The following is a 27951-nucleotide window of genomic DNA, read 5'->3' as shown; positions in this document are numbered from 1 at the left end:
TTCCATCGTCATTATGAGGCGCTGAACGTTACAATTAGCTATCAATTTTGCTTCGGATTTGAAAATCTAGACTCACAGGAGAACGACCATACAGTGCCCGAGGCAGCAATGGACTCTTGGAGACAAGTCGGGTGAAGGACGATGTATCGAATCTCGACGCAATTTCAGCGTTCCATCGTCATTAGGAGGCGCTGAGCGTTAAAATTCACTATCATTTTTGAGTCGGATTCGAAAATCTAGACTCACAGGAGAAGGATCATATGGTGCCCGAGACAGCAATATCCCCTAGTAGACAAGTCGGCTGGAGGTCGATGTATTGACTCTCGACGCAATTTGAGTGTTCCATCGTCATTAGTAGGTGCTGAACGTTACAATTAACTATCATTTTTGCGTCGGATTCAAAGTCTAGACTCACTGGAGACGGACCATAAGGTGCCCGAAACAGCAATATCCCCTTGGAGACCAGTCTGCTGGAGGACGATGTATTGAATCGCGACGCAATTTGAGTGCTCCATCGTCATTAGGAGGCCCCGAACATTACAATTAACTATCAGTTTCGCGTCGGATTCGAAAATCTTGGTGACAAGTGTGCTGGAGGACGATGTATTGGATCAAGACCCAATTTGAGTGTTCCATCGTCATTAAGAGGCCCTGAACGTTACAATTAACTATCAGTTTTGCGTCGGATTCGAAAATGTAGACTCACTGGAGACGGAGCATAAGGTGCCCGAAGCAGCAATATCCCCTTGGAGACCAGTCCGCTGGAGGACGATGTATTGAATCGCGACGCAATTTGAGTGCTCCATCGTCATTAGAAGGCGCTGAACGTTACAATTAACTATCAGTTATGCGTCGGATACGCAAATCTAGACTCACAGGAGGACGACAGTAATGTGCCCGAGGCAGAACAGACCCTTGGAGACAAGTCGGCTGGAGGCCGATGTATTGAATCTCGACGCAATGTGAGTGTTCCATCGTCATTAGAAGGCAGTGAACATTACAATTAATTGTCAGTTTTGCGTCGGATTGCAAAATCTAGACTCACAGGGGAACGACCATAAGGTGCCCGAGGCAGCTTTGAGACAAGTCGGCTTGAGTACGATGTATTGACTCTAGACGCAATTTGAGTGTTCCATCGTCATTGGGAGGCGCTGAACGTTAAAATTAACTGTCAGTTTTGCGTCGGATTCGAAAATCTAGACTCACAGGAGAACGATCATAAGGTGCCCATGGCAGCAATAGACCCTTGGAGAAAAGTCAGCTTAAGGACGATGTATTGAATCTCGACGCATTTTGAGTGTTCCATCGTCATGAGGAGGCCCTGAACGTTACAATTAACTATCAGTTTCGCGTCGGATTCAAAAATCTAGACTCACAGGATACGGACCATTTGGTGCCCGAGGCGGCAATATCCCCTTGTAGACAAGTCGGCTGGAGGTCTATGTATTGACTCTCGACGCGATTTGAGTGTTCCATCGTCACTAGTAGGTGCCGAACGTCACAATTAACTATCATTTTTGCCTCGGATTCGAAAATCTAGACTCACTGGAGACGGACCATAAGGTGGCCGAAGCAGCAATATCCCCTTGGAGACCAGTCCGCTGGAGGACGATGTATTGAACTGCGACGCAATCTGAGTGCTCCATCGTCATTAGGAGGCCCTGAACATTACAATTAACTATCATGTTCGCGTCGGATTCGAAAATCTAGACTAACAGGAGATTGACCATAAGGAGCCCGAGGCAGCAATGGACTCTTGGTGACAAGTCGGCTGATGGACGATGTATTGAATCTCGACGCAATTTGAGTGTTCCATCGTCATTAGGAGGCCCTGAACGTTACAATTAACTATAAGTTTCGCGTCGGACTCGAAAATCTAGACTCACAGGAGACGGACCACAAGGAGCCCGAGGCAGCAATATCCCCTTGTAGACAAGTCGGTTGGATGTCGATGTATTGGCTTTCGACGCAATTTGAGTGTTCCATCGTCATTATGAGGCGCTGAACGTTACAATTAGCTATCAATTTTGCTTCGGATTTGAAAATCTAGACTCACAGGAGAACGACCATACAGTGCCCGAGGCAGCAATGGACTCTTGGAGACAAGTCGGGTGAAGGACGATGTATCGAATCTCGACGCAATTTGAGTGTTCCATCGTCATTCGGAGGCCCTGAACGTTACAATTAACTATTAGTTTCGCGTTGGATTCGAAAATCTAGACTCACTGGAGATGGACCATAAGGTGCCCGAGGCAGCAATATCCCCTTGGAGACCAGTCCGCTGTGGGACGATGTATTGAATTGTGACGCAATTTGGGTTCTCCATCTTCATTAGGACGCCCTGAACGTTACAATTAACTATCTGTTTTGCGTCGGATTGGAAAACGTAGAATCACCAGAGACGGACTGTGGTGCCCGAAGCAGCAATATCCCCTTGGAGACAAGTCGGCTGGAGGCCGATGTATTGCCTCTCGACGCAATTTGAGTGTTCCAACGTCATTGGGAGGCGCTGAACGTTACAATTATCTATCATTTTAGAGTCGGATTCGAAAATCTGCTCACAGGAGAAGGATCATATGGTGCCCGAGACACAATCAGCCCCTTGGATACAAGTCGGCTGGAGGCCGATGTATGGAATTTCGACGCAATTTGAGTGTCCATCGTCATTAGGAGGCCCTGAACGTTACAATTAACTATCATTTTAGCGTCGGAATCGAAATACTACTCCCAGGAGAAGGAACATATGGTGCCCGAGACAGCAATATCGCCTCGGGTAGAAGTCGGCTGGAGGACGATGTATTGAATCTCGACGCAATTTGAGTGTTCCATCGTCATTAGGACACCCTGAACGTTACAATTAACAATCAGTTTTGCGTCGGATTAGAAAATCTAGACTCACAGGAGAACGTCCATAAGGTGCCCGAGGCAGCAATATGCCCCTGGAGACAAGTCGGCTGAAGGACGATGTATTGAATCTCGACGCAATTTGAGTGTTCCATCGTCATTAGGAGGCCCTGAACGTTACAACTAAATATCAGTTTTGCGTCGGATTTGAAAATCTAGACTCACAGGAGAAGGACCGTAAGGTGCCCGAGGCAGCAACAGACCCTTGGAGACAAGTCCGCTGGAGGACGATGTATTGACTCTCGACGCAATTTGAGTGCTCCATCGTAACTAGGAGGCCCTGAATGTTACAATTAACTATCAGTTTTCGTCGGATTCGAATATCTAGACTCACTGGAGATGGAGTATAAGGTGCCCGAAGCAGCAATATCCCCTTGGAGACCAGTCCGCTGGAGGACGATGTATCGAATCGCGACGCAATTTGAGTGCTCCATCGTCAATAGGAGGCCCTGAAAGTTACAATTAACTATCAGATTCGCGTCGGATTCAAAAATCTAGACTCACAGAGAAGGACCATATGGTGCCTGAGGCAGCAACAACCCCTTGGAGACAAGTCGGCTGGAGGACGATGTATTGAATCTCGACGCAATTTGAGTGTTCCATCGTCATTAAGAGGCCCTGAACGTTGCAATTACCTATCAGATTCGCGTCGGATTCAAAAATCTAGACTTACAGGGGAAGGACCATATGGTGCCCGAGGCAGCAATAGACCCTTGGAGACAATTCGGCTCGAGGCCGATGTATTGAATCTCGACGCAATTTGAGTGTTCCATCGTCATTAGGAGGCCCTGAACGTTGCATATAACAATCTGTTTTGCGTCGGATTCGAAAATCTAGACTCACAGGAGAACGACCATAAGGTGACCTAGGCAGCAATAGACTCTTGGAGACAAGTGGGCTGAAGGACGACGTATTAAATCTCGACGCAATTTGATTGTTCCATCGTCATTAGGAGGCCCTGAACGTTACAATTAACTATCAGTTTCGCGCCGGATTCGAAAATCTAGACTCACAGGGGACGAACCACATGGAGCCCGAGGCAGAAATATCCCCTTGTAGACAAGTCGGCTGGAGGTCGATGTATTGACTCTCGACGCAATATGAGTGTTCCGTCGACATTAGGAGGCGCTGAACGTTGCAATTAACTATCATTTTTGCGTCGGAATCGAAAATCTAAACTCACAAGAGAAGGACCATATGGTGCCCTTGCAGACAAGTCGGCTGGAGGCCGATGTATTGAATCTCGACGCAATTTGAGTGTTCCATCGTCATTAGGAGGCCCTGAACGTTAAAATTAACTGTCAGTTTTGCGTCGCATTCGAAAATCTAGACTCACAGGAGAACGATCATAAGGTGCCCGAGGCAGCAATAGAACCTTGGAGACAAGTCAGCTGAAGGACGATGTATTGAATCTCGACGCAATTTGAGTGTTCCATCGTCATGAGGAGGCCCTGAACGTTACAATTAACTATCTGTTCCGCGTAGGATTCAAAAATCTAGACTCACAGGAGACGGACCATTTGGTGCCCGAGGCAGCAATATCCCCATGGAGACAAGTCGGCTGGAGGCCGATGTGTTGAATCTCGACGCAATTTAAGTGTTCCATCGTCTTTCGGTGGCCCTGAGCGATACAATTAACTATCAGTTTTGCGTCGGATTCGATAATCTAGACTCACAGGAGATAGATCATAAGGTGCCCGATGCAGCAATAGACCCTTGGAGACAAGTCGGCTGGAGGACGATGTATTGGATCGCGACGCAATTTGAGTATTCCTTCGTCATTAGTAGGCCCTGAACGTTACAATTAACTATCTGTTTTGCGTCGGATTCGAAAATCTACACTCACAGGAGAACTACCATAAGGTGCCCGAGGCAGCAAAAGACTCTTGGAGACAAGTCGGCTCGAGGCTGATGTATTAAATCTCGACGCAATTTCAGTGTTCCATCGTCATTAGGAGGCCCTGATCGTTGCAATTAACAATCTGTTTAGCGTCGTATTCGAAAATCTAGACTCCCAGGAGAACGACCATAAGGTGCCCTAGGCAGCAATAGACTCTTGGAGACAAGTCGGCTGAAGGACGATGTATTAAATCTCGACGGAATTTGATTGTTCCATCGTCATTAGGAGGCCCTGAACGTTACAATTAACTATCAGTTTCGCGTCGGAATCGAAAATCTAGACTCACAGGGGACGAACCACATGGAGCCCGAGGCAGCAATATCCCCTTGTAGACAAGTCGGCTGGAGGTCGATGTATTGACTCTCGACGCAATTTGAGTGTTCAATCGACATTAGGAGGCGCTGAACGTTGCAATTAACTATCATTTTTCGTCGGATTCGAAAATCTAGACTCACAGGAGAACGACCATAAGGTGCCCGAGGAAGCAATGGACTCGCGGAGACAAGTCGGCTGATGGACGATGTATTGAATCTCGACGCAATTAGAGTGCTCCATCGTCATTAGGAGGCCCTGAACGTTACAAGTAAATATTAGTTTCGCGTCGGATAAAAAAATCTAGACTCACACGAGACGGACCACATGGAGCCCGAGGCAGCAATATCCCCTTGTAGACAAGACGGCTGGAGGTCGATGTATTGACTCTCGACGCGATTTACAATTAACTATCAGTTTCGCGTCGGATTCGAAAATCTAGACTCACAGGGGACGAACCACATGGAGCCCGAGGCAGCAATAGACCCTTCTAGAAAAATCGGCTGGAGGACGATGTATTGACTCTCGACGCAATTTGAGTGATCCATCGACATTAGGATGCCCTGAACGTTACAATTAACTATCATTTTAGCGTCGGATTCGAAATACTACTCCCAGGAGAAGGATCATATTGTGCCCGAGACAGCAATATCGCCTTAGATACAAGTCGGCTTGAGGACGATGTATTGAATCTCGACGCAATTTGAGTGTTCCATTGTCATTAGGAGGCCCTGAACGTTACAATTAACTATCAGTTTTTCGTCGGATTCGAAAATCTAGACTAACAGGAGAACGACCATAAGGTGCCCGAGGCAGCAATGGACTCTTGGTGACACGTCGGCTGAAGAACGATGTATTGAATCTCGACGCAATTTGAGTGCTCCATCGTCATTAGGAGGCGCTGAACGTTACAATTAACTATCAGTTATGCGTCGGATACGCAAATCTAGACTCACAGGAGGACGACAGTAATGTGCCCGAGGCAGAACAGACCCTTGGAGACAAGTCGGCTGGAGGCCGATGTATTGAATCTCGACGCAATGTGAGTGTTCCATCGTCATTAGAAGGCCCTGAACATTACAATTAATTGTCAGTTTTGCGTCGGATTGCAAAATCTAGACTCACAGGGAAACGACCATAAGGTGCCCGAGGCAGCAATAGACCCTTGGAGACAAGTCGGCTTGAGTACGATGTATTGACTCTAGACGCAATTTGAGTGTTCCATCGTCATTGGGAGGCGCTGAACGTTAAAATTAACTGTCAGTTTTGCGTCGGATTCGAAAATCTAGACTCACAGGAGAACGATCATAAGGTGCCCAAGGCAGCAATAGACCCTTGGAGAAAAGTCAGCTTAAGGACGATGTATTGAATCTCGACGCATTTTGAGTGTTCCATCGTCATTAGGAGGCCCTGAATGTTACAATTAACTATCAGTTTCGCGTCGGATTCAAAAATGTAGACTCACAGGATACGGAACATTTGGTGCCCGAGGCGGCAATATCCCCTTGTAGACAAGTCGGCTGGAGGTCTATGTATTGACTCTCGACGCGATTTGAGTGTTTCATCGTCACTAGTGGGTGCCGAACGTCACAATTAACTATCATTTTTGCCTCGGATTCGAAAATCTAGACTCACTGGAGACGGACCATAAGGTGGCCGAAGCAGCAATATCCCCTTGGAGACCAGTCCGCTGGAGGACGATGTATTGAACTGCGACGCAATCTGAGTGCTCCATCGTCAATAGGAGGCCCTGAACATTACAATTAACTATCAGTTTCGCGTCGGATTCGAAAATCTAGACTAACAGGAGTTTGACCATAAGGACCCCGAGGCAGCAATGGACTCTTGGTGACAAGTCGGCTGATGGACGATGTATTGTATCTCGACGCAATTTGAGTGTTCCATCGTCATTAGGAGGCCCTGAACGTTACAATTAACTATAAGTTTTGCGTCGGATTCGAAAATCTAGACTCACAGGAGACGGACCACAAGGAGCCCGAGGCAGCAATATCCCCTTGTAGACAAGTCGGTTGGATGTCGATGTATTGGCTTTCGACGCAATTTGAGTGTTCCATCGTCATTATGAGGCGCTGAACGTTACAATTAACTATCAATTTTGCGTCGGATTCGAAAATCTAGACACACATGAGAACGACCATAAACTGCCGAGGCAGCAATAGACCCTTGGAGACAAATCGGCTAAATGCCGATAAATTGAATCTCGACGCATTTTGAATGTTCCATCGTCATTAGGAAGTCCTGATCGTTACAATTAACAATCAGTTTCTCGTCGGTTTCGAAAATCTAGACTCACAGGACAGCGACCATAAGGAGCCCGAGGCAGCAATATCCCCATGGAGACAAGTCGGCTGGAGGCCGATGTGTTGAAACTCGACGCAATTTGACTGTTCCATCGTCATTAGGAGGCCCTGAATGTTACAATTAACTATCTGTTTTGCGTCGGATTCGAAAATCTAGACACACAGGAGAACGACCATAAGGTGCCCGAGGCAGCAATGGACTCTTGGAGACAAGTCGGGTGAAGGACGATGTATCGAATCTCGACGCAATTTGAGTGTTCCATCGTCATTCGGAGGCCCTGAACGTTACAATTAACTATTAGTTTCGCGTTGGATTCGAAAATCTAGACTCACTGGAGATGGACCATAAGGTGCCCGAGGCAGCAATATCCCCTTGGAGACCAGTCCGCTGGGGGACGATGTATTGAATCGTGACGCAATTTGGGTTCTCCATCTTCATTAGGAGGCCCTGAACGTTACAATTAACTATCAGTTTTGCGTCAGATTGGAAAACGTAGAATCACCGGAGACGGACTGTGGTGCCCGAAGCAGCAATATCCCCTTGGAGACAAGTCGGCTGGAGGCCGATGTGTTGAATCTCGACGCAATTTGGGTGTTCCATCGGCATTAGGAAGCCCTGAACGTTACAATTAACAATCAGTTTCGCGTCGGATTCGAAAGTCTAGACTCACAGGAGAGCGACCATAAGGAGCCCAAAGAAGCAATATCCCCATGGAGACAAGTGGGCTGGAGGACGATGTATTGAATCTCGACGCAAATTGAGTGTTCCATCGTAATTAGGAGGCCCTGAACGTTACAACTAACTATCAGATTTGCGTCGGATTGGAAAACGTAGAATCACCGGAGACGGACTGTGGTGCCCGAAGCAGCAATATCCCCTTGGAGACAAGTCGGCTGGAGGACGATGTATTGAATCTCGACGCAATTTGAGTGTTCCAAAGTCGTTAGGAGGCGCTGAATACACAAGACTCACGGGAGACCGACAGTAATGTGCCCGAGGCAGCAACAGACCGTTGGAGGCAAGTCGGCTGGAGGCCGATGTATTAAATCTCGACGCAATTTGAGTATTCCATCGTCATTAGGAGGCCCTGAACATTACAATTAACTATCAGTTTTGCGTCGGATTGTAGAATCTAGACTCACACGGGAATGACCATAAGGTGCCCGCGGCAGCAATAGACCCTTGGAGACAAGTCGGCTAGAGTACGATGTATTGTCTCTCGACGCAATTTGAGTGTTCCATCGTCATTAGGAGGCCCTGAACGTTACAATTAACTATCATTTTAGCGTCGGAATCGAAATACTACTCCCAGGAGAAGGAACATATGGTGCCCGAGACAGCAATATCGCCTCGGGTAGAAGTCGGCTGGAGGACGATGTATTGAATCTCGACGCAATTTGAGTGTTCCATCGTCATTAGGAGGCCCTGAACGTTACAATTAACAATCAGTTTTGCGTCGGATTAGAAAATCTAGACTCACAGGAGAACGTCCATAAGGTGCCCGAGGCAGCAATATGCCCCTGGAGACAAGTCGGCTGAAGGACGATGTATTGAATCTCGACGCAATTTGAGTGTTCCATCGTCATTAGGAGGCCCTGAACGTTACAACTAAATATCAGTTTTGCGTCGGATTTGAAAATCTAGACTCACAGGAGAAGGACCGTAAGGTGCCCGAGGCAGCAACAGACCCTTGGAGACAAGTCCGCTGGAGGACGATGTATTGACTCTCGACGCAATTTGAGTGCTCCATCGTAACTAGGAGGCCCTGAATGTTACAATTAACTACCAGTTTACGTCGGATTCGAAAATCTAGACTCACTGGAGACGGAGTATAAGGTGCCCGAAGCAGCAATATCCCCTTGGAGACCAGTCCGCTGGAGGACGTGGTATCGAATCGCGACGCAATTTGAGTGCTCCATCGTCAATAGGAGGCCCTGAAGGTTACAATTAACTATCAGATTCGCGTCGGATTCAAAAATCTAGACTCACAGAGAAGGACCATATGGTGCCTGTGGCAGCAACAACCCCTTGGAGACAAGACGGCTGGAGGACGATGTATTGAATCTCGACGCAATTTGAGTGTTCCATCGTCATTAAGAGGCCCTGAACGTTGCAATTACCTATCAGATTCGCGTCGGATTCAAAAATCTAGACTTACAGGGGAAGGACCATATGGTGCCCGAGGCAGCAATAGACCCTTGGAGACAATTCGGCTCGAGGCCGATGTATTGAATCTCGACGCAATTTGAGTGTTCCATCGTCATTAGGAGGCTCTGAACGTTGCATATAACAATCTGTTTTGCGTCGGATTCGAAAATCTAGACTCACAGGAGAACGACCATAAGGTGCCCTAGGCAGCAATAGACTCTTGGAGACAAGTGGGCTGAAGGACGACGTATTAAATCTCGACGCAATTTGATTGTTCCATCGGCATTAGGAGGCCCTGAACGTTACAATTAACTATCAGTTTCGCGCCGGATTCGAAAATCTAGACTCACAGGGGACGAACCACATGGAGCCCGAGGCAGAAATATCCCCTTGTAGACAAGTCGGCTGGAGGTCGTTGTATTGACTCTCGACGCAATTTGAGTGTTCCGTCGACATTAGGAGGCGCTGAACGTTGCAATTAACTATCATTTTTGCGTCGGAATCGAAAATCTAAACTCCCAAGAGAAGGACCGTATGGTGCCCTTGCAGACAAGTCGGCTGGAGGCCGATGTATTGAATCTCGACGCAATTTGAGTGTTCCATCGTCATTGGGAGGCGCTGAACGTTAAAATTAACTGTCAGTTTTGCGTCGGATTCGAAAATCTAGACTCACAGGAGAACGATCATAAGGTGCCCGAGGCAGCAATAGAACCTTGGAGACAAGTCAGCTGTAGGACGATGTATTGAATCTCGACGCAATTTGAGTGTTCCATCGTCATGAGGAGGCCCTGAACGTTACAATTAACTATCTGTTCCGCGTAGGATTCAAAAATCTAGACTCACAGGAGACGGACCATTTGGTGCCCGAGGCAGCAATATCCCCATGGAGACAAGTCGGCTGGAGGCCGATGTATTGAATCTCGGCGCAATTTAAGTGTTCCATCGTCTTTCGGTGGCCCTGAGCGATACAATTAACTATAAGTTTTGCGTCGGATTCGATAATCTAGACTCACAGGAGATAGATCATAAGGTGTCCGATGCAGCAATAGACCCTTGGAGACAAGTCGGCTGGAGGACGATGTATTGGATCGCGACGCAATTTGAGTGTTCCTTCGTCATTAGTAGGCCCTGAACGTTACAATTAACTATCTGTTTTGCGTCGGATTCGAAAATCTACACTCACAGGAGAACGACCATAAGGTGCCCGAGGCAGCAAAAGACTCTTGGAGACAAGTCGGCTCGAGGCTGATGTATTGAATCTCGACGCAATTTCAGTGTTCCATCGTCATTAGGAGGCCCTGATCGTTGCAATTAACAATCTGTTTAGCGTCGCATTCGAAAATCTAGACTCCCAGGAGAACGACCATAAGGTGCCCTAGGCAGCAATAGACTCTTGGAGACAAGTCGGCTGAAGGACGATGTATTAAATCTCGACGCAATTTGATTGTTCCATCGTCATTAGGAGGCCCTGAACGTTACAATTAACTATCAGTTTCGCGTCGGAATCGAAAATCTAGACTCACAGGGGACGAACCACATGGAGCCCGAGGCAGCAATATCGCCTTGTAGACAAGTCGGCTGGAGGTCGATGTATTGACTCTCGACGCAATCTGAGTGTTCACTCGACATTAGGAGGCGCTGAACGTTGCAATTAACTATCATTTTTCGTCGGATTCGAAAATCTAAACTCACAAGAGAAGGACCATATGGTGCCCTTGCAGACAAGTCGGCTGGAGGCCGATGTAGTCAATCTCGACGCAATTTAAGTGTTCCATCGTCATTAGGAGACCCTGAACATTACAATTATCTATCAGTTTTGCGTCGGATTGTAAAATCTAGACTCACAGGGGGACGACCATAAGGTGCCCAAGGCAGCTATAGACCCTTGGAGAAAAATGGGCTGGAGGACGATGTATTGACTCTTGACGCAATTTAAGTGATCCATCGTCATTAGGAGGCCCTGAACGTTACAATTAACTGTCATTTTAGCGTAGGATTCGAAATACTACTCCCAGGAGAAGGATCATATGGTGCCCGAGACAGCAATATCGCCCTGGATACAAGTCGTCTGGAGGACGATGTATTGAATCTCGACGCAATTTGAGTGTTCCATCGTCATTAGAGGGCCCTGAACGTTACAATTAACAATCAGTTTTGCGTCGGATTAGAAAATCTAGACTCACAGGAGAACGTCCATAAGGTGCCCGAGGCAGCAATATACCCTTGGAGACAAGTCGGCTGAAGGACGATGGATTGAATCTCGACGCAATTTGAGTGTTCCATTGTCATTAGGAGGCCCTGAACGTTACAACTAAATATCAGTTATGCGTCGGATATGAAAATCTAGACTCACAGGAGAACGACCATAAGGTGCCCGAGGCAGCAATAGACCCTTGGAGACAAGTCGGCTGAAGGACGATGTATTGACTCTCAACGCAATTTCAGTGTTCCATCGTCATTAGGAGGCCCTGAACGTCACAATTAACTAACATTTTAGAGTCGGATTCGAAATAATACTCCCAGGAGAAGGATCATATTGTGCCCGAGACAGCAGTATCCCCTTGGAGACAAGTCATCTGGAGGACGTTGTAGTGAATCTCGACGCAATTTCAGTGATCCATCGTCATTGGGAGGCGCTGAACGTTAAAATTCACTATCATTTTTGAGTCGGATTCGAAAATCTAGACTCACAGGAGAAGGAACATATGGTGCCCGAGAGAGCAATATCCCCTTGGAGACAAGTTGGCTGGAGGTCGATGTATTGAATCTCGACGCAATTTGAGTGTTCCATAGTCATTAGGAGGCCCCGAACGTTACAATTAACTATCTGTTTTGCGTCGGATTCGAAAATCTAGACTCACAGGAGAACGACCATAAGGTGCCCGAGGAAGCAATGGACTCGCGGAGACAAGTCGGCTGATGGACGATGTATTGAATCTCGACGCAATTAGAGTGCTCCATCGTCATTAGGAGGCCCTGAACGTTGCAAGTAAATATTAGTTTCGCGTCGGATAAAAAAATCTAGACTCACACGAGACGGACCACATGGAGCCCGAGGCAGCAATATCCCCTTGTAGACAAGTCGGCTGGAGGTCGATGTATTGACTCTCGACGCGATTTACAATTAACTATCAGTTTCGCGTCGGATTCGAAAATCTAGACTCACAGGGGACGAACCACATGGAGCCCGAGGCAGCAATAGACCCTTGGAGAAAAATCGGCTGGAGGACGATGTATTGACTCTCGACGCAATTTGAGTGATCCATCGTCATTAGGAGGCCCTGAACGTTACAATTAACTATCATTTTAGCGTCGGATTCGAAATACTACTCCCAGGAGAAGGATCATATTGTGCCCGAGACAGCAATATCGCCTTTTATTCAAGTCGGCTTGAGGACGATGTATTGAATCTCGACGCAATTTGAGTGTTCCATCGTCATTAGGAGGCCCTGAACGTTACTATTAACTATCAGTTTTTCGTCGGATTCAAAAATCTAGACTAACAGGAGAACGACCATAAGGTGCCCGAGGCAGCAATGGACTCTTGGTGACACGTCGGCTGAAGAACGATGTATTGAATCTCGACGCAATTTGAGTGCTCCATCGTCATTAGGAGGCCCTGAACGTTACAATTAACTAACATTTTAGCGTCGGATTCGAAATACTACTCCCAGGAGAAGGATCATATTGTGCCCGAGACAGAAATATCGCCTTGGATACAAGTCGGCTGGAGAACGATGTATTGAATCTCGACGCAATTTCAGTGTTCCATCGTCATTAGGAGGCCCTGAACGTTACAATTAACAATCAGTTTTGCGTCGGATTAGAAAATCTAGACTCACAGGAGAACGTCCATAAGTTGCCCGAGGCAGCAATAGACCCTTGGAGACAAGTCCGCTGAAGGACGATGTATTGAATCTCGACGCAATTTGAGTGTTCCATCGTCATTAGGAGGCATTGAACGTTGCAATTAACAATCAGTTTTGCGTCGGATTAGAAAATCTAGACTCAAAGGAGAACGTACATAAGGTGCCCGAGGCAGCAATAGACCCTTGGAGACAAGTCCGCTGAAGGACGATGTATTGAATCTCGACGCAATTTGAGTGTTCGATCGACATTAGGAGGCCCTGAACGTTACAATTAACAATCAGTTTTGCGTCGGATTAGAAAATCTAGACTCACAGGAGAACGTCCATAAGGTGCCCGATGCAGCAACAGACCCTTTGGAGACAAGTGGGCTGAAGGATGATGTATTGAATCTCGACGCAAGTTCAGTGTTCCATCGTCATTAGGAGGCCCTGATCGTTACAATTAAATATCAGTTTTGCGTCGGATTTGAAAATCTAGACTCAGAGGAGAAAGATCGTAAGGTGCCCGAGGCAGCAACAGACCCTTGGAGACAAGTCGGCTGGAGGCCGATGTATGGAATCTCGACGCAATTTGAGTGTTCCATCTTCATTAGGAGGCCCTGAACGTTACAATTAACTATCATTTTTGCGTCGGATTCGAAAATCTAGACTCACAGGAGAACGACCATAGGGTGCCCGAGGCAGCAATAGACCCTTGGAGACAAGTCGGCTGAAGGACGATGTATTGAATCTCGACGCAAATGAGTGTTCCATTGTCATTAGGAGGCCCTGAGCGTTACAATTAACTATCAGTTTCGCGTCGGATTCGAAAATCGAGACTAACTGGAGACGGACCATAAGGTGCCCGGGGCTATATCCCCTTGGAGACCAGTGCGCTGGAGGACGATGTATTGAGTCGCGACGCAAATTGAGTGCTCCATCGTCATTAATAGGCCCTGAACGTTACAATTAAGTATCATTTTTGCGTCGGATTCGAAAATCTAGACTCACAGGAGAACGACCATAAGGTGCCCGAGGCATCAATAGACACTTGGAGACAAGTCGGCTCGAGGGCGATGTAGTGAATCTCGACGCAATTTGAGTGTTCCATCGTCATTAGGAGGCCCTGAACGTTACAATTAAATATCTTTTTTGCGTCGGATTCGAAAATCTGGACTCACAGGAGAACGACCATAAGGTGCCCAAGGCAGCAATAGACCCTTGGAGACAAGTCGGCTGGAGGACGAGGTATTGACTCTCGACGCAATTTGAGTGTTCCATCGTCATTAGGAGGCGCTGAACGTTACAATTAACTATCATTTTAGTGTCGGATTCGAAAATCTACTCACAGGAGAAGGATCATATGGTGCCCGAGACAGCAATATCCCCTTGGACACAAGTCGGCTGGAGGACGATCTATTGAATCTCGACGCTATTTGAGTGTTAAAAATCGTCATTAGGACGCCTTGAACGTTTCAATTAACAATCAGTTTTGCGTCGGATTAGAAAAACTAGACTCACAGGAGAACGAACATAAGGTGCCCGAGGCAGCAATAATCCCTTGGAGACAATTCGGCTGAAGGACCATGTATTGAATCTCAACGCAAGTAGAGTGTTCCATCGTCATTAGGATCCCCTGAACGTTACAATTAAATATCTGTTTTGCGTTGGATTCGAAAATCTAGACTCACAGGAGAACGACCATAAGGTGCCCGAAGCAGCAATAGACCATTGGAGTCAAGTCGGCTCGAGGCCCATGTATTGAATCTCGACGCAATATGAGTGTTCCATCGTCATTAGGAGGCCCTGAACGTTACAATTCACTATCTGTTTTGCGTCGGATTAGAAAATCTAGACTCACAGGAGAACGACCATAAGGTGTCCGAGGCAGCAATAGACCCTTGGAGACAAGTCGGCTCGGGCCGATGTATAGAATCTCGACGCAATTTGAGTGTTCCATCGGCATTAGGAGGCCCTGAACGTTACAATTAACAATCTGTTTTGCGTCGGATTCGAAAATCTACTCACAGGAGAAGGATCATATGGTGCTCGAGACAGCAATATCCCCTTGGATACAAGTCGGCTGGAGGACGATCTATTGAATCTCGACGCTATTTGAGTGTTAAAAATCGTCATTAGGAGGCCTTGAACGTTACAATTAACAATCAGTTTTGCGTCGGATTAGAAAATCTAGACTTACAGGAGAACGAGCATAAGGTGAATGAGGCAGCAATAGTCCCTTGGAGACAAGTCGGCTGAAGGACCATGTATTGAATCTCGACGCAATTAGAGTGTTCCATCGTCATTAGGAGGCCCTGAACGTTACAATTAACAATCTGTTTTGCGTCGGATTAGAAAATCTAGACTCACAGGAGAACGACCATAAGGTGTCCGAGGCAGCAATAGACACTTGGAGACAAGTCGGCTCGGGCCGATGTATTGAATCTTGACGCAATTTGAGTGTTCCATCGTCATTAGGAGGCCCTGAACGTTACAATTAACAATCTTTTTTGCGTCGGATTCGGAAATCTAGACTCACAGGAGAACGACCATAAGGTGCCCGAGGCAGCAATAGACTCTTGGAGACAAGTCGGCTGAAGGACGATGTATTAAATCTCGACGCAATTTGAGTATTCCATCGTCATTAGGAGGCCCTGAACATTACAATTAACTATCAGTTTTGCGTGGATTGTAAATTCTAGGCTCACAGGGGAACGACCATATGGTGCCCGAGGCAGCAATACACCCTTGGAGAAAAATCGGCTGGAGGACGATGTATTGAATCTCGACGCAATTTGAGTGTTCCATCGTCATTAGGAGGCCCTGAACGTTACAATTAAATATCAGTTTCGCGTCGGATTCAAAAATCTAGACTCACTGGAAACGGACCATAAGGTGCCCGAGGCTATATCCCCTTGGAGACCAGTGCGCTGGAGGACGATGCATTGAATCGCGACGCAATTTGAGTGCTCCATCGTCATTAGGAGGCCCTGAGCGTAACAATTTAATATCATTTTTGCGTCGGGTTCGAAAATCTAGACTCACAGGAGAACGACCATAAGGTGCCCGGGGCAGCAATAGACACTTGGAGACAAGTCGGCTCGAGGCCGATGTAGTGAATCTCGACGCAATTTGAGTGTTCCTTCGTCATTAGGAGGCCCTGAACTTTACAATTAACTATCAGTTTTTCGTCGGATTCGAAAATCTAGACTAACAGGAGAACGACCATAAGGTGCCCGAGGCAGCAATGGACTCTTGGTGACACGTCGGCTGAAGAACGATGTATTGAATCTCGACGCAATTTGAGTGTTCCATCGTCATTAGGAGGCCCTGAACGTTACAATTAACTAACATTTTAGCGTCGGATTCGAAATACTACTCCGAGGAGAAGGATCATATTGTGCCCGAGACAGAAATATCGCCTTGGATACAAGTCGGCTGGAGGACGATGTATTGAATCTCGACGCAATTTCAGTGTTCCATCGTCATTAGGAGGCCCTGAACGTTACAATTAACTATCATTTTTGCGTCTTATTCGAAAATCTAGACTCACAGGAGAACGACCATAAGGTGCCCGGGGCAGCAATAGACCCTTGGAGAGAAGTCGGCTGAAGGACGATGTATTCAATATCGACGGACTTTGAGTGTTCCATCGTCATTAGGTGGCCCTGAACGTTACAATTAACTATTAGTTTCGCGTCGATTTCGAAAATCTAGACTCACAGGAGACGGACCACATGGAGCCCGAGGCAGCAATATCCCCTTGGAGACAAGTCAGCTGGAGGCCATTGGAATGAATCTCGACGCAATTTGAGTGTTCTATCGTCATTAGGAGGGGCTGAACGTTACAACTCACTATCATTTTTGCGTCGGATTCGAAAATCTAGACTCACAGGAGAAGGATCATATGGTGCCCGAGACAGCAATATCCCCTTGGAGACAAGTCGGCTGGAGGCCGATGTATTGAATCTCGACGCATTTTGAGTGTCCCATCGTCATTAGGAGGCCCTGAACGTTACAATTAACAATCAGTTTTGCGTCGGATTAGAAAATCTAGACCCACAGGAGACCGTCTATAAGGTGCCCGAGGCAGCAATAGACCCTTAGAGACAAGTCGGCTGAAGGACGATGTATTGAATCTCGACGCAATTTGAGTGTTCCATCGTCATTAGGAGGCCCTGAACGTTACAATTAAATATCATTTTTGCGTCGGATTCGAAAATCTAGACTCACAATACAACGACCATAAGGTGCCCGAGGCAGCAATGGACACTTGGAGACAAGTCGGCTCGAGGCCGATGTAGTGAATCTCGACGCAATTTGAGTGTTCCTTCGTCATTAGGAGGCCCTGAACTTTACAATTAACTATCAGTTTTTCGTCGGATTCGAAAATCTAGACTAACAGGAGAACGACCATAAGGTGCCCGAGGCAGCAATGGACTCTTGGTGACACGTCGGCTGAAGAACGATGTATTGAATCTCGACGCAATTTGAGTGTTCCATCGTCATTAGGAGGCCCTGAACGTTACAATTAACTAACATTTTAGCGTCGGATTCGCAATACTACTCCCAGGAGAAGGATCATATTGTGCCCGAGACAGAAATATCACCTTGGATACAAGTCGGCTGGAGGACGATGTATTGAATCTCGACGCAATTTCAGTGTTCCATCGTCATTAGGAGGCCTTGAACGTTACAATTAACTATCAGACTTGCGTCGGATTCGAAAACGTAGAATCATCGGAGACGGACCATGTGGTGCCCGAGGCAGCGATATCCCCTTGGAGACAAGTAGGCTGGAGGACGTTGTAGTGAATCTCGACGCAAGTTGTGTGTTCCATTGTCATTAGGAGGCCCTGAACGTTTAAATTAACTATCATTTTAGCGTCGGATTCGAAAATCTAGACTCACTGGAGTCGGACCATAAGTTGCCCGAGGCAGCAATAGACCCTTGGAGACAAGTCGGCTCGGGCCGATGTATAGAATCTCGAAGCAATTTGCGTGTTCCATCGTCATTAGGAGGCCCTGAGCGCTACAATTAACTATCGGTTTCGCGTCGGATTCGAAAATCTAGACTCACTGGAGACGGACCATAAGGTGCCCGAGGCTATATCCCCTTGGAGACCAGTGCGCTGGAGGACGATGTATTAAATCGCGAAGCAATTTGAGTGTTCCATCGTCATTAGGAGGCCCTGAACGTTACAATTAACAATCAGTTTTGCGTCGGATTAGTACATCCAGACTCACAGGAGAACGACCATAAGGTGCCCGAGGCAGCAATAGACCCTTGGAGACAAGTCGGCTGATGGAATATGTATTGAATCTCGACTCAATTAGAGTGTTCCATCGTTATTAGGAGGCCCTGAACGTTAAAATTACCTATCAGTTTTGCGTCGGATTCTAAAATCTAGACTCACAAGAGAACGAGCATAAGGTGAACGAGGCAGCAATAGACCCTTGGAGACAAGTCAGCTGAAGAATGATGTATTGAATCTCAACGCAATTTGCGTGTTCCATCGTCATTATGAGGCCCTGAGCGTTACAATTAACTATTAGTTTCGCGTCGGATTCGAAATTCTAGACTCACTATAGACGGACCATAAGGTGCCCGAGGCTGTATTCCCTTGGATACCAGAGCGCTGGAGGACGATGTATTGAATCGCGACCCAATTTGAGTGCTCCATCGTCATTAAGAGGCCCTGAACGTTACAATTAACTATCATTTTTGCGTCGGATTCGAAAATCTAGACTCACAGGAGAACGACCATATGGTGCCCGAGACAGCAATATCCCCTTGGAGACAAGTCGGCTGGAGGCCGATGTATTGAATCTCGACGCATTTTGAGTGTTCCATCGTCATTAGGAGGCCCTGAACGTTACAATTAACAATCAGTTTTGCGTCGGATTAGAAAATCTAGACCCACAGGAGAACGTCTATAAGGTGCCCGAGGCAGCAATAGACCCTTAGAGACAAGTCGGCTGAAGGACTATGTATTGAATCTCGACGCAATTTGAGTGTTCCATCGTCATTAGGAGGCCCTGAACGTTACAATTAAATATCAGTTTCGCGTCGGATTCAAAAATCTAGACTCACTGGAGACGGACCATAAGGTGCCCGAGGCAGCAATAGACCCTTGGAGACAAGGCAGCTGAAGAATGATGTATTGAATCTCGACGCAATTTGCGTGTTCCATCGTCATTAGGAGGCCCTGAGCGTTACACTTAACTATCAGTTTCGCGTCGGATTCGAAAATCTAGACTCACTGGAGTCGGACCATAAGGTGCCCGAGGCGGATATATCCCCTTGGAGACAAGTCGGCTCGGGCCGATGTATAGAATCTCGACGCAATTTGCGTGTTCCATCGTCATTAGGAGGCCCTGAGCGCTACAATTAACTATCGGTTTCGCGTCGGATTTGAAAATCTAGACTCACTGGAGACGGACCATAAGGTGCTCGAGGCTATATCCCCTTGGAGACCAGTGCGCTGGAGGACGATGTATTGAATCGCGAAGCAATTTGAGTGCTCCATCGTCATTAGGAGGCCCTGAACGTTACAATCAACTATCTGTTTTGCGTCGGATTAGAAAATCTAGACTCACAGGAGAACGACCATAAGGTGTCCGAGGCAGCAGTAGAGTCTTGGAGACAAGTCGGCTGGAGGCCGATGTAGTGAATCTCGACGCAATTTGAGTGTTCCTTCGTCATTAGGAGGCCCTGAACGTTGCAATTAAATATCAGTTTTGCGTCGCATTTGAAAATCTAGACTCAGAGGAGAAGGACCGTAAGGTGCCCGAGGCCGAAATAGACACTTGGAGACAAGTCGGCTCGAGGCCGATGTAGTGAATCTCGACGCAATTTGAGTGTTCCTTCGTCATTAGGAGGCCCTGAACGTTGCAATTAAATATCTGATTTGCGTCGGATTCGAAAATCTACACTCACAGGAGAACGACTATAAAGTGCCCGAGGCAGCAATAAACCCTTGGAGACAAGTCGGCTCGAGGCCCATGTATTGAATCTCGACGCAATTTGAGTGTTCCATCGTCATTAGGAGGCCCTGAACGTTACAATTAACTATCTGTTTTGCGTCGGATTAGAAAATCTAGACTCACAGGAGAACGACCATAAGGTGTCCGAGGCAGCAATAGACTCTTGGAGACAAGTCGGCTGAAGGACGATGTATTAAATCTCGACGCAATTTGAGTATTCCATCGTCATTAGGAGGCCCTGAACATTTTAATTAACTATCAGTTTTGCGTGGATTGTAAATTCTAGACTCACAGGGGAACGACCATAAGGTGCCCGAGGCAGCAATACACCCTTGGAGAAAAATCGGCTGGAGGACGATGTACTGAATCTCGACGCAATTTGAGTGTTCCATTGTCATTAGGAGGCCCTGAACGTTACAATTAACAATCAGTTTTGCGATGGATTAGAAAATCTAGACTCACAGGAGAGCGTCCATAAGGTGAACGAGGCCGCAATAGACCCTTGGAGACAAGTCGGCTGAAGGACGATGTATTGAATCTCGACACAATTTGAGTGTTCCATCGTCATTAGGAGGCCCTGATCGTTACAATTAAATATCAGTTTTGCGTCGCATTTGAAAATCTAGACTCAGAGGAGAAGGACCGTAAGGTGCCCGAGGCAGCAACTGACTCTTGGAGACAAGTCGGCTGGAGGCCGATGTATGGAATCTCGACGCAATTTGAGTGTTCCATCGTCATTAGGAGGCCCTGAACGTTACAATTAACTATCACTTTTGCGTCGGATTCGAAATTCTAGACTCACAGGAGAACGACCATAAGGTGCCCGAGGCAGCAATAGACCCTTGGAGACAAGTCCGCTGGAGGACGATGTATTGACTCTCGACGCAATATGAGTGTTCCATCGTCATTAGGAGGCGCTGAACGTTACAATTAACTATCATTTTAGCGTCGGATTCGAAAATCTACTCACAGGAGAAGGATCATATGGTGCCCGAGACAGCAATATCCCCTTGGATACAAGTCAGCTGGAGGACGATGTATTGAATCTCGACGCAATTTGAGTGTTCCGCCGTCATTAGGAGGCCTTGAACGTTACAATTACCAATCAGTTTTGCGTCGGATTAGAAAATCTAGACTCACAGGAGAACGACCATAAGGTGCCCGAGGCAGCAATAGACCCTTGGAGACAAGTCGGCTGATGGAATATGTATTGAATCTCGACTCAATTAGAGTGTTCCATCGTCATTAGGAGGCCCTGAACGTTAAAATTACCTATCAGTTTTGCGTCGGATTCTAAAATCTAGACTCACAGGAGAACGAGCATAAGGTGCCCGAGGCAGCAATAGACCCTTGGAGACAAGTCAGCTGAAGAATGATGTATTGAATCTCAACGCATTTTACGTGTTCCATCGTCATTATGAGGCTCTGAGCGTTACAATTAACTATTAGTTTCGCGTCGGATTCGAAATTCTAGACTCACTATAGACGGACCATAAGGTGCCCGAGGCTGTATTACCTTGGAGACCAGAGCGCTGGAGGACGATGTATTGAATCGCGACCCAATTTGAGTGCTCAATCGTCATTAAGAGGCCTTGAACGTTACAATTAACAATCATTTTTGCGTTGGATTCGAAAATCTAGACTCACAGGAGACGGACCACATGGAGCCCGAGGCAGCAATATCCCCTTGGAGACAAGTCAGCTGGAGGCCATTGGAATGAATCTCGACGGAATTTGAGTGTTCTATCGTCATTAGGAGGAGCTGAACGTTACAACTCACTATCATTTTTGCGTCGGATTCGATAATCTAGACTCACAGGAGAAGGATCATATGGTGCCCGAGACAGCAATATCCCCTTGGAGACAAGTCGGCTGGAGGCCGATGTATTGAATCTCGACGCATTTTGAGTGTTCCATCGTCATTAGGAGGCCCTGAACGTTACAATTAAATATCATTTTTGCGTCGGATTCGAAAATCTAGACTCACAGGAGAACGACCATAAGGTGCCCGAGGCAGCAATAGACACTTGGAGACAAGTCGGCTCGAGGCCGATGTAGTGAATCTCGACGCAATTTGAGTGTTCCTTCGTCATTAGGAGGCCCTGAACGTTACAATTAAATATCTGTTTTGCGTCGGATTCGAAAATCTAGACTCACTGGAGACGGACCATAAGGTGCCCGAGGCCATATCCCCTTGGAGACCAGTGTGCTGGAGGACGTTGTATTGAATCGCGACGCAATTTGAGTGCTCCATCGTCATTAGGAGGCCCTGAACGTTACAATTAAATATCATTTTTGCGTCGGATTCGAAAATCTAGACTCACAGGAGAACGACCATAAGGTGCCCGAGGCAGCAATAGACACTTGGAGACAAGTCGGTTCGAGGCCGATGTAGCGAATCTCGACGCAATTTGAGTGTTCCGTCGTCATTAGGGGGACCTGAACGATACAATTAAATATCTGTTTTGCGTCGGATTCGAAAATCTAGACTCACAGGAGAACGACCATAAGGTGTCCGAGGCAGCAATAGACCCTTGGAGACAAGTTGTGCGAGGCCCATGTATTGAATCTCGACGCAATTTGAGTGTTCCATCGTCATTAGGAGGCCCTGAACGTTACAATTAACTATCTGTTTTGCGTCGGATTAGAAAATCTAGACTCACAGGAGAACGACCATAAGGTGCCCGAGGCAGCAATAGTCCCTTGGAGACAAGTCGGCTGAAGGACCATGTATTGAATCTCGACCCAATTAGAGTGTTCCATGGTCATTAGGAGGCCCTGAACGTTACAATTAAGTATCATTTTTGCGTCGGATTCGAAAATCTAGACTTATAAGAGAACGACCATAAGGTGCCCGAGGCAGCAATAGACCCTTGGAGACAAGTCGGCTGGAGGCCGGTGTATTGATTCTTGACGCAATTTGAGTGTTCCACAGTCATTAGCAGGCCCTGAACGTTACAATTAACAATCATTTTAGCGTCGGATTCGAAAATCTACTCACAGGAGAAGTTCATACGGTGCTCGAGACACCAATATCCCCTTGGAGACAAGTCGGCTCGAGACCCATGTATTGAATCTCGACGCAATTTGAGTGTTCCATCGTCATTAGGAGGCCCTGAACGTTACAATTAACTATCTGTTTTGCGTCGGATTAGAAAATCTAGACTCACAGGAGAACGACCATAAGGTGTCCGAGGCAGCAATAGACCCTTGGAGACAAGTCGGCTCGGGCCGATGTATAGAATCTCGACGCAATTTGAGTAGTCCATCGTCATTAGGAGGCCCTGAACGTTACAATTAACTATCAGTTTTGCGTCGGATTCGAAAATCTAGACTGACAGGAGAACGACCATAAGGTGCCCGAGGCAGCAATAGACCCCTGGAGACAAGTCAGCTGAAGAATGATGTATTGAATCTCGACGCAATTTGCGTGCTCCATCGTCATTAGGAGGCCCTGAGCGTTACAATTAACTATCAGTTTCGCGTCGGATTCGAAAATCTAGACTCACTGGAGACGGACCATAAGGTGCCCGAGGCTATATCCCCTTGGAGACCAGTGCGCTGGAGGACGATGTATTGAATCTCGACGCAATTTGAGTGTTCCATCGTCATTAGGAGGCCCTGAACGTTACAATTAACTATCTGTTTTGCGTCGGATTAGAAAATCTAGACTCACAGGAGAACGACCATAAGGTGTCCGAGGCAGCAATAGACCCTTGGAGACAAGTCGGCTCGGGCCGATGTATAGAATCTCGACGCAATTTGAGTAGTCCATCGTCATTAGGAGGCCCTGAACGATACAATTAAATATCTGTTTTGCGTCGGATTCGAAAATCTAGACTCACAGGAGAACGACCTTAAGGTGCCCGAGGCAGCAATAGACCCTTGGAGACAAGTCGGCTCGAGGCCCATGTATTGAATCTCGACGCAATTTGAGTGTTCCATCGTCACTAGGAGGCCCTGAACGTTACAATTAACTATCTGTTTTGCGTCGGATTAGAAAATCTAGACTCACAGGAGAACGACCATAAGGTGTCCGAGGCAGCAATAGACATTTGGAGACAAGTCGGCTCGGGCCGATGTATAGAATCTCGACGCAATTTGAGTGTTCCATCGTCATTAGGAGGCCCTGAACGTTACAATTAACAATCTGTTTTGCGTCGGATTCGAAAATCTACTCACAGGAGAAGGATCATATGGTGCCCGAGACAGCAATATCCCCTTGGATACAAGTCGGCTGGAGGACGATCTATTGGATCTCGACGCTATTTGAGTGTTAAAAATCGTCATTAGGAGGCCTTGAACGTTACAATTAACTATCAGTTTTGCGTCGGATTAGAAAATCTAGACTCACAGGAGTACGACCATAAGGTGCCCGAGGCAGCAATAGTCCCTTGGAGACAAGTCGGCTCGAGGCAGATGTAGTGAATCTCGACGCAATTTGAGTGTTCCTTCGTCATTAGGAGGCCCTGAACGTTGCAATTAAATATCTGATTTGCGTCGGATTCGAAAATCTACACTCACAGGAGAACGACCATAAGGTGCCCGAGGCAGCAATAGACCCTTGGAGACAAGTCGGCTCGAGGCCCATGTATTGAATCTCGACGCAATTTGAGTGATCCATCGTCATTAGGAGGCCCTGAACGTTACAATTAACTATCTGTTTTGCGTCGGATTAGAAAATCTAGACTCACAGGAGATCGACCATAAGGTGTCCGAGGCAGCAATAGACCCTTGGAGACAAGTCGGCTCGAGGCCCATGTATTGAATCTCGACGCAATTTGAGTAATCCATCGTCATTAGGAGGCAATGAACGTTACAATTAACAATCTGTTTTGCGTCGGATTCGGAAATCTAGACTCACAGGGGAACGACCATAAGGTGCCCGAGGCAGCAATAGACTCTTGGAGACAAGTCGGCTGAAGGACGATGTATTAAATCTCGACGCAATTTGAGTATTCCATCGTCATTAGGAGGCCCTGAACATTTCAATTAACTATCAGTTTTGCGTGGATTGCAAATTCTAGACTCACAGGGGAACGACCATAAGGTGTCCGAGGCAGCAATAGACCCTTGGAGACAAGTCGGCTCGAGGCCCATGTATTGAATCTCGACGCAATTTGAGTGTTCCATCGTCATTAGGAGGCAATGAACGTTACAATTAACAATCTGTTTTGCGTCGGATTCGGAAATCTAGACACACAGGGAAACGACCATAAGGTGCCCGAGGCCGCAATAGACCCTTGGAGGCAAGTCGGCTGAAGGACGATGTATTGAATCTCGACACAATTTGAGTGTTCCATCGTCATTAGGAGGCCCTGATCGTTACAATTAAATATCAGTTTTGCGTCGGATTTGAAAATCTAGACTCAGAGGAGAAGGACCGTACGGTGCCCGAGGCAGCAACTGACTCTGGGGAGACAAGTCGGCTGGAGGCCGAAGTATGGAATCTCGACGCAATTTGAGTGTTCCATCGTCATTAAGAGGCCCTGAACGTTCCAATTAACTATCATTTTTGCGTCGGATTCGAAATTCTAGACTCACAGGAGCACGACCATAAGGTGCCCCAGGCAGCAATAGACCATTGGAGACAAGTCGGCTCGGGCCGATGTATTGAATCTCGACGCAATTTGAGTGTACCATCGTCATTAGGAGGCCCTGAACGTTACAATTAACAATCTGTTTTGCGTCGGATTCGGAAATCTAGACTCACAGGGGAACGACCATAAGGTGCCCGAGGCAGCAATAGTCCTTTGGAGACAAGTCGGCTGAAGGACCATGTATTGAATCTCGACGCAATTAGAGTGTTCCATCGTCATTAGGAGGCCCTGAACGTTACAATTAAGTATCAGTTTTGCGTCGGATTCGAAAATCTAGACTCACACTAGAACTACCATTAGGTGCCCGAGGCAGCAATAGACCCTTGGAGACAAGTCTGGTGAAGAATGATGTATTGAATCTCGACGCAATTTGCGTGTTCCATCGTCATTAGGAGGACCTGAGCGCTACAATTAACTATCGGTTTCGCGTCGGATTCGAAAATCTAGACTCACTGGAGACGGAACATAAGGTGCCCGAGGCTATATCCTCTTGGAGGCCAGTGCGCTGGAGGACGATGTATTGAATCGCGACGCAATTTGAGTGCTCCATCGTAATTAGGAGGCCCTGAACATTACAATTAACTATCAGTTTTGCGTTGATTGTAAAATCTAGACTCACAGGGGAACGACCATATGGTGCCCGAGGCAGCAATACACCCTTGGAGAAAAGTCGGCTGGAGGACGATGTATTGAATCGCGACGCAATTTGAGTGTTCCATCGTCATTAGGAGGCCCTGAACGTTACAATTAACAATCAGTTTTGCGTCGGATTAGAAAATCTAGACTCACAGGAGAGCGTCCATAAGGTGCCCGAGGCCGCAATAGGCCCTTGGAGACAAGTCGGCTGGAGGCCGATGTATGGAATCACGACGCAATTTGAGTGTTCCATCGTCATTAGGAGGCCCTGAACGTTACAATTAACTATCATTTTTGCGTCGGATTCGAAATTCTAGACTCACAGGAGAACGACCATAAGGTGCCCGAGGCAGCAATAGACCCTTGGAGACAAGTCCGCTGGAGGAGGATGTATTGACTCTCGACGCAATATGAGTGTTCCATCGTCATTAGGAGGCGCTGAACGTTACAATTAACTATCATTTTAGCGTCGGATTCGAAAATCTACTCACAGGAGAAGGATCATATGGTGCCCGAGACAGCAATATCCCCTTGGATACAAGTCGGCTGGAGGACGATGTATTGAATCTCGACGCAATTTGAGTGTTCCGTCGTCACTAGGAGGCCTTGAACGTTACAATTAACAATCAGTTTTGCGTCGGATTAGTAAATCTAGACTCACAGGAGAACGACCATAAGGCGCCCGAGGCAGCAATTGACCCTTGGAGACAAGTCGGCTGAAGGAATATGTATTGAATCTCGACGCAATTAGAGTGTTCCATCGTCATTAGGAGGCCCTGAACGTTAAAATTACCTATCAGTTTTGCGTCGGATTCGAAAATCTAGACTCACAGGAGACGGACCACATGGAGCCCGAGGAAGCAATTACCCCTTGGAGACAAGTCGGCTGGAGGCAATTGGAATGAATCTCGACGCAATTTGAGTGTTCCTTCGTCATTAGGAGGCCCTGAACGTTACAATTAAATATCTGTTTTGCGTCGGATTCGAAAATCTAGACTCACAGGAGAACGACCATAAGGTGCCCGAGGCAGCAATAGACCCTTGGAGACAAGTCGGCTCGAGGCCCATGTATTGAATCTCGACGCAATTTGAGTGTTCCATCGTCATTAGGAGGCCCTGAACGTTACAATTAACAATCAGTTTTGCGTCGGATTAGAAATTCTAGACTCAGAGGAGAAGGACCGTAAGGTGCCCGAGGCAGCAACTGACTCTTGGAGACAAGTTTCCTGGAGGCCGATGTATGGAATCTCGACGGAATTTGAGTGTTCCATCGTCATTAGGAGGCCCTGAACGT

Source organism: Schistocerca americana, chromosome 6 (assembly GCF_021461395.2).
Source record: "Schistocerca americana isolate TAMUIC-IGC-003095 chromosome 6, iqSchAmer2.1, whole genome shotgun sequence".
Lineage (NCBI taxonomy): Eukaryota > Metazoa > Arthropoda > Insecta > Orthoptera > Acrididae > Schistocerca > Schistocerca americana.
Note: the sequence above shows the minus strand (reverse complement) of the source record.